The following is a 10,012-nucleotide window of genomic DNA, read 5'->3' as shown; positions in this document are numbered from 1 at the left end:
ACGTTTCATCTCTCTGGGACGAACGCCCCGGAGTGTATTTATTAGGTCATATGCCGGGGTTCGCCTGCTTTTCTAAGAAACAGTCAAAACGTTTTCCAGAATGGCTATACCTATGCTTTCCCAGTAGCAATGTCCAAGGGATCCAGTTTCTCCACACTTTCTTTAGTATTTGGTATTGTCACTGTTTTCTTTTACTTTAGTGAGAGCCCCTTGTAGCTCTGACTTGCACGTCCACGATGCCTGAGGTGTTGAACATCTGAAAAGATGTGCCCTGTGGATGCTTATTGGTAAAATGTGTGCCCCTGTCTTCCGCTCACTTTCACATCTGTTTGGGGATTGTTGTTGTTTCATTGTTTTATTTTTTATTGGAGTGTAGTTGATTTACAATGTTGTGTTAGTTTCAGGTGTACAGCAAAGTGAATCAGTTATACAAATGTTGATACATATACCCACCTTTTTTTTTTTTAGATTCTTTTCCTATATAGGCCATTACAGAGTATTGAGTGGCATTCCCTGTGCTTGTTTGATTGTTTTTAGTGTTGAGTTTTGGAAGTCCTTTGTAGATTCTAGATACTAGTCTTCTGTCAGATATGCGGTTCACAAACATTCTCGCCCAGTCTGCTGCTTGTCTTGTCATCCTAACAGCATCTTTCACAGAGCAAACATTTTGAATTCTGATGAAGTCCAATTTATCAACATTTCCTTCTGCCAATCTCGGTTTTGACATCAATTCTAGGAACCGTCTGCCTAGCCCTAAATCCTGAAGGTTTTCTTCTGTTTTTTCTCTAAGAGTCGTATAGTTTTACATTTTAATCCATGGCCCATTTTGAGTTAACCTTTATATGAAGTGTGAGGGTTAGGTTGAGGTTCACTTTTCCCCCCGTGGATGCCCAGTACCCTTTGTTGACAAGGCTGTCCTCCTCCATGGAATTGCTTTTGCACTCTTGTCAAAAATCAGTTCGGCATATTTGTGTGGGTCTATTTCTGGGTTCTCCGCTCTGTTCCACTGATCTCTGTGTCTACCCCTCCACCAATACCACAGTCTCAATATAATAAGTCTTAAAATCAGATAGACTGATTCCTCTCATTTTATATTTCTTCAAATATATTTAGGAGGGTTTTTTTACCTTACCATATAAATTTTAGAATAATCTTTTCTGTATCTATAAAATATTGCTCAGATTTTGACAGGAATTGCATTAAACATGTTTCTCAATTTGGGGAGAACTGACATCGTTACTTCGTAGCTCACCTCCTGCAGGCCTTGGTGTGGGGCATTGGCCCATCTGGTCAGGAGCCTGGCTAGTTTGGGTAGTTGTTGCCATGGTTATCTCAGTGCCACACTGATCTCCTGGCCCAGGAAGCTCTGTCTACGTGTTCTACTGATTACTGAGAAGGCAGCGCAGAAATCTCCAGGTGTAACTGTGGTTAGTTTATTTCAGTTCTTTCAGGTTTTTCTTCATGTAGTTTGAAGCTCTGTTATTAGGACTGTGATGTTTTCCTGATAGTTTCCTGATAGTCTGACCCCTTCATTTTTCATGTAATGTCCTTCTTTATCTCTAGTAACAATTCTTGTACTGAAATCGACTTTGTCTGATATTAATATCGACACACCAGCATTTTTTTCATCTGTGTCTGCACAGTATATGTTTTTCCATCCTTTTAATCTGTCTTTATACTTAAAATGGCTTCTTCTAGACAGCATATAGAGAATAGTATTCATAACACATGAAACAGAATATTTTTTAAAGAGGCAGAATATTTTAAAAAGCAAACAAAAATTTTAGATCTATTTGTTATGATTCATTGAAATAAAAAATTAACAGTGATTATACAGTAGACCAGAAACAGCTGAAGAGAGAATTACTGGAAGCTTGACCTGTAACACAAGCCGATAAAGGCTGAAAAATATTAAAGAAAACTTTAGACAAGGAAGATAGAATGAGATGCTGTAATAGATATTTTCTAAGAAGGACAGAATAGAAGGCATGGAAGAGGCAATATTCAAAGATAAGAGAATTTTCCAGATTTGAAAAAAGTGTACAAAACTGTGCTTTCGGGCTTCCCTGCCGGCGCAGTGGTTAAGAATCTGCCTGCCAATGCAGGGGACACGGGTTCGAGCCCTGGTCTGGGAGGATCCCACATGCCGCGGAGCAACTAGGCCCGTGAGCCACAACTACCGACCCTGCGCGTCTGGAGCCTGTGCTCCGCAACAAGAGAGGCCGCGATAGTGAGAGGCCCGCACACCGCGATGAAGAGTGGCCCCAGCTTGCCACAACTAGAGAAAGCCCTCGCGCAGAAACGAAGACCCAACACAGCAAAAATAAATAAATAAATTACTAAACTCCTGCCCCCAACATCTAAAAAAAACCAAAACTGTGCTTTTGTGAGATACTGCGTTTCAAGCTAGTTATAAATAAGAGTGGTTTAAAGATGATAGAGACTGGTTTTCTGTCATGTTAAGACGTCTGGAGATCAGCAGTTGTGGGTCAAATGTGAAATAAGCCTCTTGCCAGCCTCACAACTCCGCAAGGACCCAGGAGTGTCCCTTTGAAATGCAATCACCGAGGAGGTTAAGACCCCATCTCCCAGTTTCCTAGGACGAGAGACGGCCAAACCTCAGCTGGCACCCGACTCCACGACACAAACCCTACCTCCAGTCATAAAGGTAGAAGAAATTGAGCCATTTCATCTTAGAAATGTGAATATAATGGGTTGTAGTTACTTAGCTACATGCAAGAGAAAGATCCCTGCCTTTGCAGTCTCTGCAACAGATTATCTGGGATGCACATCACATCACAGCTAAATGCTTGTTCAATAATAAAATCGCTTTCTTGTTCTCCTACCTTCATGGAGATGGTTTGGGGACTGGGAGGAGATTTTGTCTTTCCTTCTATTTCCCCAGCATAGTTCTGAGCTAGCAGAGCAGCTGCTCCTCTGATCAGAGCTCCAGGTCCTTTTGTGCTTCTTCTTCACCATCCTTGATATGTGGCATCATGGAAATAAATGAAACCCACTCGAATGAGAAAGCAAAGGCTATTCATTCAGAGCTGGCTGTAGCAAGGGGGTCAGAGCTCCCAGGCAGATAGAGGTGGGGGAAAGCTTCACACGGAGAAAACGGAAGGCTCCAGGTGTGCCCTGATGGAGGCTGTCGGTGTGGGAAGCTGCAGGCAGGCTCACTAGAAGTGGGGGTCCTATGTGATTCTTTAGGGGTGCCTATTTGGCTTTCTCTGGTTGGTCCCAGGTTGCAAGCAGGAACAAAATTTAGGGACGCTCTCAGTTGTTAATCAAGTCCTGGACATTTGGGGCCCATTGTTGCAAGGGTTATTATTTGGTTTCCTGAAGCATTTACTAGAGATAGCAGTCTGAATTCACACATGTCTGACTTACAGCAGTCTGGCTGTAAGATAAAGGGTTGGTTTCCTCTACAGGCCCCTACAGTTTGTGGGTCAGCATTCTTTTTTTATATATGATCTGGCCGTTGTCCACTTACACATTTAGTCTCAGCATTCATCATCAAGGTCACCTCACAGTCCCAATATGGCCACAGTAGATCCAGCCATTGTGACTGCATTCCAGGCAGAAAGAAGGCAGGCAGAAGGGCAAAGAGTATGCCTCCCAGGTGAGTCCCTTTGCAGGACGTTTTGTTATGAGGTTCCTCCCAAATACATTTGCTTAGATTTTTCCAGTCCTCCCTACGTTCAGGGAGGCAGGGAAATGTGATTGCTTACTAGGCATAAGGGTGCTCCCCCAAAAGGAGACCTTGTGCTAAAGGAAAAAAACGGAGAACGGATACAGAACAGGCCACCGACAACCTCTTTTATACCTTCAGATTGAAAAAATGGAAGAATAAATCCATCTAAGAAACATTTATGAAAAATGCATCACTGAGCGTAGTCTTGAATGTATTCTTCAATATGAAATATTGGTTTTATGACAATTATTTCATGTTAATAAAGAGCTGGTTGATCAGAACTCTTCATAGTCAAGGTCACAGGCTTAAAACATACTCCCCGTTGCCTTCTCCAAAGGCCCCTTTCTACATCTCTCCATCCCCAGGGCACTGAGGCAGAGACAGAACGGTCTGAATACGCTGATATGAACACAAATTGAAAACTGCTCAACTACAACGAATTGGTTCAAAGAAACCATAAATTCAGGGAATTGGTCATTCGGCAAATTGGCTCTTAAGATAATTAATTGGCTTTTAGCAATTGCCGGAGAGCGAAGCGCGAGTTCACGCAGAGGAGCCCATCGTGATGGGGGTGGGGTGGGGGGAGTCGTGTGTCAAAGGCTCCCAGGGGCTTTCCTGCGGCTTGGAGGGTCCTCCCCACGCTCAGGGGAGGTCCCAAGGGCTGGAAAGTTGACTCCACTGCACGGCCATCACTCCCTCTGAAGTGGGTAATTTATGTCCTCTGGAAGCAAGGAAATGAGTCCTTTGCACATTTGAGACCGAGTGTGCTTTTAAGACGGGGCCCCTTGGCAGCCAGGGAAGCAGGATAAGCCTCGCTGGGGAGAACACTGTCACAGGAGGAAATGGGCCAAAACGGGGGGCATCCCAGCCTCCCCTGCGGCTCCCCGGGGAAGGCAGCTTTCCAGCCAATGCAACCAAAGTTCTCAGGACACGAGAGCGACCTTCATGTGCCTTTCCCTCCCCTGCGAAGGGTCCAGATGCTGCAAATACCCACGTGCACATACACACACGCGCGCGCGCGTGCACCCACCCACAGGCGTACACGTGCCCGCACACACGCACACGTACGCCGCGCTTGCCTGTCCTGCCCTGGGGTTTTCAATTTTCTCGGCTGCTAGGAATGGATTAGGAGGGGCTTTCCATTTCTGCTCGGTGTGATTTGCCCGGCACTTTCCTCAGCTGCAGTGCCATCCGCACAGCCTGTCCGCCCCCCGCCCCCCCGCCCCCGCCCCGGTGAGGTGCAGTTTCCCACCTGACTCGGGGAACACGCAGGGTCCTCCTGCCACCAAGTCTCGCACAGAAAACATTTTTTTCAATTCCTCCATCAGAAATGTATTTTTTTCCATTAAGGAACTGTCCATCATTAAAATGCAAAACGGGAAGCAGGAGGATGTTTCGAGCGGTAACTTCCAATCTACAAAGAAAAAAATGTAAAGTGCTTTATAATCCTGGGAAAACAGGGAAAATGGAAAACCTCAGGGGGAAAAGGAAAGTCTTGTCTGGTCCTGCTTTGATTGAGGGGTTGGAAGCAAGAATATTTAGAAGGCAAAATAGGAAATTAATGGATTGGAAGCTTTTTAAGGGTAAAGAAAAAAAAGTTGATGAGCTGATGCGTCATTGACAATTCAGTGGGGATTAGTCCTCTGATCACACCTGACTGCACTCAACAAGAGGGGGATTTGAAAGGAAGAGATCCCATCATTGTCAACCTGGAAGGGCCAGAAAGCGCATTTCTTCGAGTGCCCCTCGGGGGATTTCACTGGGAAACCGCTGGCTCGCTGTGAGGAGGGGCCTCGGGGGTGGTGATAAGGAGGGCGCTTGCGTGGAAGGTGGCGAAGATGGGCTCCCATGGCACCAGCCGCAGGCTTTCCGATGCCCAGTCGGCCACGGGGCGGCAATTTCCGCTAGACCAGCAGGGACCGTGGGCTTTGCCTCGGAAGCCAGGCGGCCAGGTCCAAATTCAGGATGGATTATTGCTAACCTCTGGGGCCTCAGCTGCCCTGCTTTAAAGGAGGGGTCAGCACGACATTCATCTGGTCGTGAGGGTTAAATAAGAGTTCATGAAACCCCACTGGAGGAGTTCAAAGAGTTCCAGGTTGAACCCCTCCACACACCAGAAGGTGAGTGCCTCAGCCCCATGGGGACAGAAGTCCTGGGCTCAGGACCCCTCTGGACCTTGCCCGGGCTACCTCGTCACCTGGCCGTCCATCTGCATCCCTTACGACAAATAGGCGAATGTAAGTAAAGCGTTTCCCTGAGTCCTGTGAACTGTCCTTGCAAATTATCAAACCGAAAAGGGGGTTGCGGGACCCCCTGATTTGTAGCCAAGCCAGACAAGCTTGCGGGACCTGGGGACCCACTCCTTGGGGTCCGCATCCACAGTGGGGGCCGTCTCGTGGGGCCGAGCCCTCAGCCTGTGAGATCTGCACTAAGTCCGGATACCTGGCATCAGGACAGTTGAATTACAGGACAGCTGGTGTCAGGGTTGGAGAACCGGCTGGAGTGGGGAATAAACCCACACATTCGGTGTCAGAGCGAAGAGTAGTGAGTTGAAAACAGAAGCTTCCTTTTACGTAGAGACTGAAAGCAGCCTGGTGGTTGCCAGGGGCTGGGGGTTTGGGGACGGGGAGTGACTGCTTAGGGGGTGTGAGGGTCTCTTTTGGGTGATGAAATATTTGGAACTAGAGGAGGCGGCGACTGCTCAGCACTGTGAATGCACTAAACGTCACTGAATTGTACTCTTTCAAATGGTGAATGAATATATATATTTTTAATGAGTCGTGGTCTCTGCTCTCAAGACTCAATCTAGTCGAGAAGAAAAAGCATAGATTCATCACAGTTTGTCACTGCAGGAAGCAAGGGGGAAGAACACCAATTCCAGCCCATTCTCTGCTGCCACCTCCATCCCTCCTCTTGACCCGACCTCCCCCATCACTTGGTCCTAAGACTAACCTAGAACAGAACATTCCAAGGTGCCCACAGAGCTTCCCAGGCAATAACCCCCTCACCCTGACTCACCCCTTCCCGACACCTGCTTGCAGATATGTTGTTCCTCATTTTCTGGATTAAGATTTTTTTTATTCCATTTTTTCTCTCTCCTCTTTAAGAGTTACGTACTTACTCTATGTCTAGTCTTTCAGCGGCGCCATTATGTTTTTAACTGTACACTCAGATTAACGCAATCTAAAGTGACTAACTCTACCCTCCTGCAAAAGGCAAACATCTCAGGATCTTTCACTCCGATTGCCCCTTTCGTTTGTGTGTCATTTTTGCCCAGTGTTTTGGGGTCTACCTGTGTGCTTTAACAGCCCAAAGTAGACTTTGACCATTATCCTTATTTTTCAAAGTCCATACTTGTGTATGTTTACCGAATCCTCTGCTCACTTCTGTACCTGGCTGTCCAGCTCCTTTCATGGTAAACTCCCTTTGTTTTCTCTTGTTTGAAAATGTCTTTGTTTCCTGCAGGCTTGTGAAGGATGATTTAGCCCAGGACCTACAGCCCTAGGTTGGCAGTTACTTCCTTTTCTCAGCACTTTGTTCTGCTACGTTCTCGCCATATACGTTGCTGTTGAGATGTCCGCTGTTAGACCATCACCATCCAGGTTATTTAGCTTTTCTCTCGGCGTGCTTTAAGACTGGTACATGGGCGAAGTGGGAAAGCCACAGAGGAGTGAGGCAGAGATCAGGCAAGAGACGTTTAAGATGAACACAAGGGCTTCCCTGGTGGCGCAGTGGTTGAGAGTCCCCCTGCCAATGCAGGGGACGTGGGTTCGTGCCCCGGTCCGGGAAAATCCCACATGCCGCGGAGCAGCTGGGCCCGTGAGCCATGGCCGCTGAGCCTGCGCGTCCGGAGACTGTGCTCCGCAACGGAAGAGGCCACAGCAGTGAGAGGCCCGCGTACGTACCAAAAAAAAAAAAAAAGCAATTATTGATAAGGAGGTACTTACTTCTGTCATTTTGCTACTTGTTTTCTATATGCCCTATAGCGTTTTTGTCCCTGATCTCCTGCATTACTGTCGTCTTTCGCGTTTAGTTGATTTCTTGTCATGAAATGTTTAAATTCCTTTCTCATCCCCTTGGTGTATATCCTATAGCTATTTTCTTTGTGATTACCATGAGGATTACACTTAGCATCCTAAAGTTACAACACTCTCATTTGAATTTGTAGCAGCTTAACTTCAATAACATACAAAACTTCTGCTCCCTTACAGCTCCATCCCCACTCCTTTTCCTTGTCAATTTCACAAAAAATTACATCTTTATACATTGTGTCTCACAGGGCCCTCAGGCTCTGTTCACTTTTCTTCAATCTTTTTTTTTTTTTCCTCTTCCTCAGACTTGATAATTTCAACTGTCTTACCTACAATAGCACTGCTTCTTTCTTCTGCTCAAATCTGCCTTTGAATTCATCTAGTGAACTTTTCATTTCGGTTTTAAGCTCCAGGATTTATTTTTGGCTTCTTTTTAGGTTTTCTTTATTGGTCTCGATTTAGGTCTATTTATTGATATTTCCATTTTGTTTGCATATCATTTTCTTGCCTCTCTCCACATCCTCCTCTAGGCCTTTGAGCCATCTTTAAGGCAGTTGCTTTAAAGTCTTTGTTTAGTAGATCTGCCCTCAGGTCTCTCAGAGACAGTTCCTGTTGATTTTTTTTTTTTCCTTTGAATGGACCCTGTGTCCCAGTTTCTTTGAATGCCTTGTAATTTTTTGTTGAAAACTGGACATTCGGATCTAATGACGTGGTAGCTCTGAAAATCAGATTCATCCCCCTTTCCCCGTGTTTGCTGGGTTTTGTTGTTGATTTGTTTATTGTTGTTGGGTGTTTTTTTTGGAGTACAGTTTCTTTACAATGTTGTGTTACTTTATGCTATACCACACGTATACATATATCCCCTCTAAAAATATGGAACGCTTCACGAATTTGCATGTCATTCTTGCTCAGGGGCCATGCTAATCTTCTCTGTACCGTTCCAATTTTAGTATATGTGCTGCCGAAGAAGGCACTGTGTGTGTGTGTGTGTGTGTGTGCGTGTGTGTGTGTGTGTAATTGCTGTAGGCTGTCTCCTGTGCCTGAGGTGTAAATTTAGTCTTCTCAGGTCTTTTCTGAGCCTTTCCCTGGGTATAGACAGTTACTTTCTAGTTTTCCCCATATATGCAGTTGTTTTTGGATGTTCTAATCTTTAATGTCTGGCTCCAAAAGAGGAAAAAGCAAAAAACGAAGGATAAAAAAAAAGATGCCAGCCCTTTAAGTGCTCTGGCGGTCGCGTCGGCCTGAGGGGGAGGGCCTGGCAGCGATGGGGGAGGTACAACTATGGCTACCCCCGCCCCCGTGGGCCCCTCTGGGTTCGGAAGCAGCAGCCTGCCGTCAGATCACAGTCCCTTGTATTTGGGGGCAGAGTGCTGTTTCCCACCCTAACTCTCACAATCTATGCAGGTGGCTGCGAGGGCGCAGCCGCCTGCCCTGGGCTGGTGATGGGGGCTGAGTAGCCACTACTGTGCAAGAGCTGACTTTTACCAAAATTAACCGCAATTTACAACCCAGCCCTTCCCCCTTGAAGTTGCAAGGCTTCAACAGACTCCAGATTGCGAGAACAGTTCCACCATTCAGATGCTGCCAGTGCAATGGTCCAGGTGGGGAGACAGATTCTGCCGCTTCCTACTCTGCCGTCTTCCCAGAATCCTCCCACATAACTCTGGGTGCCTCCTGCATGGGAGGGAGATGAGGCTCAGGGACATAAAGACGAAGAAAACGGTGTCTTGTCTCAAGGAGACAACAACTGCACATGGGAGAGGCTGGACTTTGAAGCCAGAAAAACCAGTGCAACCCCTGGCTCTGGCGCTGGCAGCCGTGTAACCCTGGCCACGTCCCAAGTCTCAGGCTCCTGACCCAGAAAGGGTGATAACAGTAACTGCTGTGAAAATTCAGCAAAATGGCCCATGAGAGCACCTCCCGTGGTGGTCAGCAAGTCAGCAGGTCAGCACTCAGGATATCATTTTCTTCCCATCTCCATGGAAACAGCCCTCAGAGTCCTCAGGCTTGCCCTCCACCAAATCTGAAGATCTCAGAGGGGAAACCATTTTCAAAATCAAGAGTGACCGCTCACAGCTGATTGCCCCAGCCTGCTGTGGTCCCACGGATAGGTGTGCCCTGTGCCTGCCAGGGGACAAGCCAGACCTGCCCAACATTAGGTAAAACCTAGGAACTCAATAGGAGTTCCCAAACCTTTAAACCTGAAAATGTAATCCCGGGTCTCCATCCATCCAATCAGTCCTCCAGTTGTGCTGTGACCACACTCACACCAGGAAGGACATGCGTA

The 10,012-nt window shown here is 46.7% G+C and overlaps 1 non-coding gene across 1 annotated transcript; it reads right to left on the bottom strand.

The window, feature by feature from the left end:
- Window positions 1-8,592: 8,592 nt before the first annotated feature.
- LOC115841594 (U6 spliceosomal RNA) lies at window positions 8,593-8,699 on the bottom strand. Its single transcript, XR_004034896.1, has one exon. It is a non-coding gene; the product is annotated as a U6 spliceosomal RNA (small nuclear RNA).
- Window positions 8,700-10,012: the final 1,313 nt, after the last annotated feature.

This window comes from Globicephala melas, chromosome 4 (assembly GCF_963455315.2).
Source record: "Globicephala melas chromosome 4, mGloMel1.2, whole genome shotgun sequence".
Taxonomy (NCBI): domain Eukaryota; kingdom Metazoa; phylum Chordata; class Mammalia; order Artiodactyla; family Delphinidae; genus Globicephala; species Globicephala melas.
Note: the sequence above shows the minus strand (reverse complement) of the source record. Positions and strands in the feature narration are given on the sequence as shown.